Raw genomic sequence first — 8,133 nt, 5'->3', positions numbered from 1 at the left:
GATTTCCAATATTGCTTTAGATCTTGGAGATTGATGGGCAAAATTGGAAAGTTACACCTGACCCCTAGACCCGGTTATGGTACTGCACTAGGTGTTAGATTGGGCTGTCTCTGATATGCCAATTAGTGAGATCCTTAGCGGTGGTCAAAACCTGAGTATGTTGGGACAATCTGAGAATTCGTTTGAGTGGGTGATCATAGTGACGGGATCAACCCCTTTGTTGGACAAATGTAATGATCGGGGATGCACTCTCTCTGATGGAAACCAAATTGCCAACAGTTGATTTCAATCGTTGGAATTTTGTTTTGCAAAACTTATATATGGTTTCAAATTGTTTGCAAATGGTTTTAATTCCCGGGATCCATGTGAGTAGAGAGTGCAACACTGTTCCTTGCAGTCGAGGGAGAGGTCCTCTCTTATCGAGCAAGGCTTGATCATTATGGGCTGAGAGGTTAAGTGTAAGACCATTTAGGATAATACCTAATGGGCTAATCTTGCATCTGCCTACAGTCCCTGGGTTTTTCAGGGACCACTTAGTATAAGTGTTGGGCCCATAAGGTCCATGTGATGGGCTCAAGGGGTTCAGTAGGTTCTCTAGTGAATTCAGCTAAGCCTTGTAACAAAGGTTGGGCCGAACCCATGTGGCTGATGTGGAGATCAATGCTTGGGTCCCATGCCATACAAAGAAGCCCAACTGGGCAATAGTTTGGAAACTTATTGAGCACTAATTACTTATTGGGCCTAAAAGCCCATTTCGAACTGGGCTAATCTAATCACCCACTTAAAGGGGCGAATCTGCAGATAGGATTAAGACTGAACTGTTGATGAGATCAGGAATGAGTTGATCTAATCTGCAAATAGGATTAAGATTATCCCCTATCCAAATACAGATTTGGATTGGGATAGCTCCTAATTGAATTAGGAGGTTTCTTAATCACTAAGAAAGGAGAAAACCCTAACAGAGAATTACAAGAATTCAACCTTGCAGTTAACACTCTCTGTAATCTGAGATAGGATCTCATCCTCCTTAAGTTGAAAACTGCATTCACGCCACTTTCAGCTTAGGGATCTCCTCCAACTGCCACCACCTTGCTGCATAGTTCAAACTCCATTGAAGGGAGAATCAAGAAATCTGTTCTTGATATTAGTCTTTGCTAAAATGCTGATTTGGTTTGGTGCTCTAAGCCTCCAACGAGTTATTGTGAAGAGTTCAACACGATAGACATACACTGTTGGTTCTGCGCCACCATCGTTGTGTCATCTTCAGCGGGAGCAGATCTTGGATCTTTCTTTGGGCGTGAATATCGACGTTGGGAGATTTTGATTCTCTGTATCAAGTATAACCATTTCCTTGATCTTTTATTCAGATCCGGTCTGGTTTGGTTCGAGTAGATCCTTGAATATTCGATTTTAAAATAAGGGAATGCGATTCCCAATTGGAAGAAATGTAGGAAATTTTTGAAATTCGCCCACCCATTCCACAACCATTTTGGCATCCATATGATGGATCCTACCATTCTTTCAGAGGCATTTCATTCTGTCGAGAGATGTTACCTGTCCTTTGTCATTGGTCACATGTGGACACATACCTGTGAGCATCCTTGAACAAGGTGGGCTAATAGAAACCTAATTATAACACCTTGGCTGCTGTGCGGTTGGCTCCAAAATGGCCTCTTGCTTCTCGGTCATGGTAGTATCGGAGTACCAACTCCGTCTCCTCATCGGGAACACACCTCCAAATGATCTAATCTGCACAAAGCTTATACAAAAAGGGGTCCTCCCACAAATAATGTTTCACATCAGAGAAGAATTTTTTCCTCTACTGACATGAAAGATTAGGAGGGAGGACGTTTCCTGCGAGATAGTTGGCAAAATCAGCATACCAAGGGGATTTATCTAACTGAATTGAGTAGAGTTGCTCGTCCGAAAACTCATCTCAAAGGGTTCTAGGTGTCTTCCCTCCCAAATCTAAATCCTCTAACCGGGAGAGATGGTCCATGGCCAGGTTCTAGGTGCCTTTTTTATCACGGATTTTGACATCGAATTCTTGTAGCAACAGAATCCACCTAAGCAGCCTTGGCTTTGCATCCTTCTTTGCAAGTAGACGTCTGAGTGCCGAGTGATTTGTATACACAATAACCTTGGACAAGATTAGATATGAGTGAAATTTATCAAAAGCAAAAATTACCGCTAGTAGTTCCTTTTCCTTGTAGTGTAATTCTGTTGAGTTCCATTCAAGGTCCTGCTAGTATAGTAAATTGGTTGGAAGTGTTTGTTCACTCTTTGTCCTAGAACGACTCTAACTACTAAATCACTCGCATCGCACATCAACTCAAAAGGGAGTGTCCAATCCAATGCTATTATGATCGGGGCCTTAATCAGCTTGTCCTTCAAGATGTTGTACGCTTGCAGGCATTCCTTTGTGAAATCGAAGGGCACATCTTTCTGTAGCAAATTGGACAATGGCTTAGCTATCTTGGAGAAATCCTTGATGAACCTTCTGTAGAATCCTGCGTGTCCCAAGAAGCTTCTCACTGACCGGGCAGATGTTGGTGGTGGCAACTTCTCAATTGTCTCCACCTTGGCTCTATCAACCTTAATCCCTCTCTGTGAAACCTTGTGTTCAAGCACAATACCTTCTTGCACCATGAAGTGGCATTTTCCGAAGTTCAACACTAGATGGGTTTCCTTGCAACGCTTGAGTACCTTTTCCAAGTTATATAGACATGCATCGAAGGAAGAGCCAAAGACTAAAAAGTCATCCATGAAAATCTCCATGAAGTTCTCCACCATATCAGAAAATATAGCCATCATGCACCTCTAGAATGTTGCTGGAGCATTGCATAAATCGAATGGCTTCCTCCTATAAGCAAAGGTACCGTAGGGACATTTGAAGGTGGTCTTCTCCTGTTCTTCCAATGAAATCGATATCTGATTGTAACCTGAGTACCCATCTAGGAAACAATAGAACTCATTAGGGTTGTTCACGGGTCGGTTTGGGTCAGTTTATTGGGGTTTTCCCAACCAACCCGACCTGGTTGGGTTACCTAAGGTGGAAACCGAAACCGACCCACTGATAAGCAAAACCAACCTGGTCGGTTTGAGTCAGGTTGGGTCGGTTTGGGTCAGTTTCGGTTTTGCTCTGTACAAAAAGGACAGAGAAGCCTAGAATTTGAAGGAAATTTATTTGAGAAGATGGGAGAGTTGGGAGAGCGAAGTTCAAAAATCAAATGATGTCTTGAGTTGAGGACTTGAGGGGGGCGGACCAAGTTAGAGAATAGAAGAGAAGACAAAAGTTATTAATAAAATAGAAAGTCAAATTGTTTTATAGAAAGAAGGTGATAGCTATAAATGTATAACTCTATCAAGTGCATTGGTTATCAAGTAGTATAATAATATCGTTCCCATGGGGATTTAACAAAATAAGTATTAGAATCACAGTCTTCCCTAATTATTTGGACAGTCGAAATTTAGATTTAAGGAAATAAGAACTACTGAAAATAAAAACTGGAACAAAGAAAAGTAAAAACAAGGGTGATCACTAATCGAATATGCAAATGATGGAATCGCTAGGACTTTAGGTCCACCTAACCAATGTAATGAATATTGATGGGTCCAATTATCCAAGACTAATTGTTATTCTCATAAGCTGAGGTTTTCACAAATTTAGTTAATATTCTCTCTCGAGATATACTAAACCTACTCCCATTAGGTAACCCTTCGATCTCTTGAGTAGAGCTCTCAAGATGAAAGTGCATTAAGTCCAAGAAAACCATTAAATTCAGATGAATCATATATATATATATATATATATATATATATATATATATATATATATATATATATATATATATATATATATATCATTCAATTCACACTATGAATTATTCTGTCAATTATGTGAATTCCTCTCTTAATTCATTCACATAATTCACATCAATTAAGAGGTGGCCAAGCTCTTAATTGCATTAAGCATAATAATTCATAGACTATATGGAACTCACAATCTTGGATAAATCAAGAAGATAAAAATATATTCATTAACATGGTTAGGCTTTTCATAGCCCTAGCAAGAAACAAATCAGTTCATAATAGAAGAATTAAATTAAACAAAGGGAAAGAAAGAACTCTTGAATTCGCCCATAGTGCTGAGATTTCCTCCTCTTGCCGCCACCTTCTTCTTGAGATTTCTTGAATTCTATAACCTTTCTTGAACCCTTCTTGACTGATTGCTCCTTGCTTCTTGATTCAAATCCGAAATTGAGATTCAGTGATTGAGTGATTTAGTGATGCTTAAAGCTGGTCCTTCCCCTCCTTTGTATAGCTTAAGGGGAGGGGGTGGTCTCCTACTTCCTCTTGAAGTTTATCTTATAAGAATAGAAAGTCCTATTCTAATCCTATTCTTATCTCTTTACCTAATGAACTTAATCATTTTATCTTTCTAAGATTACATTAAGAATTTAGATTTGGAAGGACTCTTCTCAGTTTCTTGTTCTTGGATTCGTAATAGACCTCTCCTGCGAATTGGGCTTCAGCTAGGCTTTTCTTCGAGTTGGGCTTCAGCTGCAGATTAGGCCTTCCTACGAAATTACCCCAACTTCGGGCCCGGATTTGACTTCGATGTAGGCCGAATAGGCGAAAGCCCAAAACATGAAAGTTGTGGATTTTTCTCTTAACTTTCCATTGGATATTGAATCAGCCAATTCGGAGTTCGGAGACACGAGTTAGGCCCAGATCACTAAACGATGTCGAAATTGTGAAAAATCATCCAATTTGTCTTTCTTTGCTCTTGATGCCTTGTTTCATACCCTGGACCAAAATACAAGAGATATGAGTCCAATTAGATGTTAATTTAGTATAAAAGACAGAATAATTAGGGATAAAAATATGATAAATTCTACTCTCATCAGAAGGCTGAAATATTTATATTTCAAGAAACTTTCTAAATTCTAATATAGGTAAAAAAAGACACCTAATTCTAATTGTAATTGCCTAATGGGTTGTCTATTTGGTGTAAAAGACTATAAAAACTAGGATAGATACAATTTAGGTAAAAAAGGACACTTAATTCTAATAGAAGATAAAAGTTATCAATAAAAGTTATCAATAAAATAGAAAGTCAAACTGTTTTATAGAAAGAAGACTGAAATATTTATATTTCAAGAAACTTTCTAAATTCTAATCTAAGTAAAAAATGACACGTAATTCTAATTGTAATTGCCTAATGGGTTGCCTATTTGGTCTAAAAGACTAGTTAAGTAGGAATTAGAAGACTAGTTAAGTAGAAACTACTGAACTAGAAGACTAATTGGTTCGGTTTGGTTTGGGTCGGTTTCGGTTTTCACACAAGAAAACCGAAACCGACTCGATATATCGATTTATGAATTTGCCCAACTCGGGTTGGGTCAGTCTGGGTTGGTCGGTTTGGTCGGGTTGGGCCTTCTTATGAATAGCCCTAGAACTCATGACCAGCTAGCCTCTCTAGCATTTGATCGATGAAGGGTAGAGGGAAATGATCCTTGCGTGTGGCTTCATTTAGTCTTCTATAATCTGCACACTCGCCACCCAGTAACCATCCTAGTCGGTATGAGTTCATTCTTCGCATTCGGTACCATAGTCATGCCTCCTTTCTTCGACACTACTTGGACAGGGCTCACCCATTAATTGTCGGAGATCGGATAGATAATACCTGCGTCTAACAGCTTGATGACTTCTTTCTTCACCACATCCTTCATGTTCGGGTTTAGGCGTCTTTGGGGCTGAACCGTGGGCTTGCTTCCATCCTCCATCAGAATTTTGTGAGTGCATATGGACGGATTGATACCCTTGATAACTGCTATCTACCAAGCTAGAGCTGTCTTGTGTTCTCGTAGCACCCATAACAGTTTTTCCTTCTGCAAAGGGGTCAAGGCTGCTGATATGATCACTGGTAGGGCTGATGGTGCTTCTAAGAAGGCATACTCCAGATGCGGTGGGAGTTGCTTCAGCTCAAGGGTGGGCGGCTCTTCGATTGAAGACTTGCTTTTTGGCATCGAGGGTCTGTCCAATCTCTCCAACTTGATGAATCCCTTTCCTTGAAACTGAGGATTGGCATTCAAGTATGCCAACATGCTTTGAATTTCTTCATTTTCTCCCATTATGGCTCCTTCTTGTATGCATAGCTCAAGGGGATCAGCCGACCTGTTAACCTGAAAATACTCACCAACCACATAATCAATGGCATCTATCATATAACATGAATCATCACTAGAAGGTGCATGTTTCATAGCATCAAACATTTTAAAAATTACTTCATCATCTTGAATCCTAAAGCTGAGTTGCCCTTGTTGGACATCAATCATTGCCTTTCCTGTAGCTAGGAAGGGTCGCCCTAGGATAAGTGGGATGTCAACGTCCTCTTCCATGTCTAACACTATGAAATCCACGGGAAAAATAAATTTGTCAACCTTAACAAGTACATCTTCTATGATTCTCCTAGGATGCTTGATGGACCTATCAGCTAATTACAATGCAAATCTAGTGGGTTGGGGTTCACCCAGCCCTAATTTCTTAAAAATCGAATAGGGCATCAGATTTATACTAGCTCCCAAATCACACAATGCCTTATTAATCTTTAAACTGCCTATAGTGCAAGGAATTGTAAAACTCCCTGGATCTTTCAGTTTCTGAGGCAGCTTGTTGAGGAGGATTGCTGATCATTCTTCATTCAGTGCAACTGTAGCCACGTCTCCCAATTTCCTTTTCTTTGCCAAGATATCCTTAAGGAACTTTGCATAATGCGACATCTGCAGAAGGAATGTTAATATGTAAACTCTTGAAAATTTCAAGGAACTTACCAAATTCCTTTTCCATTTTGTGTCGCTTAAGCCTATTAGGAAATGGCACTTGTGGCTTTTGGCTTGTCTCTTTCCTTGAATCGGACTGTTCTTCCACCTGCTTTTCGGTTTCTAGGGTTGCACCCATCTTACCTTCTTCCTTTGCTTTCTTCTCCACCTCTTGCAGCTCCTTACCACTCCTCAAGGTAATGTCTTGCACTTGTTCCCATGGATTCACTTTTGTATTGTTGGGCAAGGTACCTTGGACTCTAGAGGATATCATTTATGCCAACTGCCCCACTTGAATCTCCAAATTCTTGATCAATGCCTCTTGATTTTGAAATCTTGTTTCCGCACTTGATATGAACTTGGTCATCAGCTCTGCTAGATTAGATTTTTTTTTCTAGTTGAGTGAAATTTTTAGGGAGGGGTTTCATCGCATTTTGATTTGACCAAGACAGATTGGGGTGATTCCTCCATCCGGGGTTAAAGGCATGAGGATAGTGATTGCCTTGCTGCTTTTGCAAATTCCCTACGAAGTCTACTTGCTCAGGGGACTACATGAACTGATTTCCAACTTGGCATTCGGTGCTGATATGACCTCCCCTACACCATTCACAGGCTACGGCTTGAACATGCATGGCTGCCAACTGCATTTCATCGATCTTCTTGCTGAGGATGCCAATTTGTGCAGATAGTGTTGTATATGTGTCTACATTGTGAAGGCCGAATTGTCTCCTAACTTGGGCTCTCTCGGAATGCCACTGATAATTATTTGCAGCCATTTCCTCAATAAGTGCATGGGCAACTTCAGGGGTCTTGTTGTTAATGGATCCTCCAGCTGCAGCGTCCATAAGGGTCTTGTTTGGTTCAGTCAATCTGTTGTAGAACATCTGAACTTGGAGCCATACGGGAAGTCCATGATGAGGGACCTTCCTCAGTAATTCCTTGTAGCGCTCCCATGACTCATATAATGATTCCCCGTCTTGTTGAGAGAAAGTGGTGATATCATTTCGCATCTTCGCAGTCTTGGACAGAGGGAAATACTTGGATAGGAAGTGGCTGGTCATTTCATCCCAAGTAGAGATCGATCCAATTGGTAGAGAGTTCAGCCAAGTATTGACCTTGTCTTTCAATGAGAACGGAAAACATCTGAGCCTCACAGCACCATCACTAACTCCGTTGTGCTTGAATGTGTCACATATCTCCAAGAAGTTGGCGATGTGAGTGTTCGGATTTTCATTGGCCAAGCCGCAAAACTGAACTGTGTTCTGGATCATCTGAATGATTGTTGGTTTGACCTCAAAGTTATTAGCAG

The 8,133-nt window shown here is 40.4% G+C and overlaps 1 non-coding gene across 1 annotated transcript; it reads left to right on the top strand.

Moving 5' to 3' along the window:
- Nucleotides 1–7,730: 7,730 nt before the first annotated feature.
- Nucleotides 7,731–7,837, top strand: LOC148876639 (small nucleolar RNA R71). The gene has a single exon (XR_016106282.1). It is a non-coding gene; the product is annotated as a small nucleolar RNA R71 (small nucleolar RNA).
- The last annotated feature ends 296 nt before the right edge of the window (nt 7,838–8,133 follow it).

Source organism: Nelumbo lutea, chromosome 1 (genome assembly GCF_056320005.1).
Source record: "Nelumbo lutea isolate HS-2025 chromosome 1, American lotus-T2T, whole genome shotgun sequence".
Classification (NCBI taxonomy): Eukaryota; Viridiplantae; Streptophyta; class Magnoliopsida; order Proteales; family Nelumbonaceae; genus Nelumbo; species Nelumbo lutea.
Note: the sequence above shows the minus strand (reverse complement) of the source record. Positions and strands in the feature narration are given on the sequence as shown.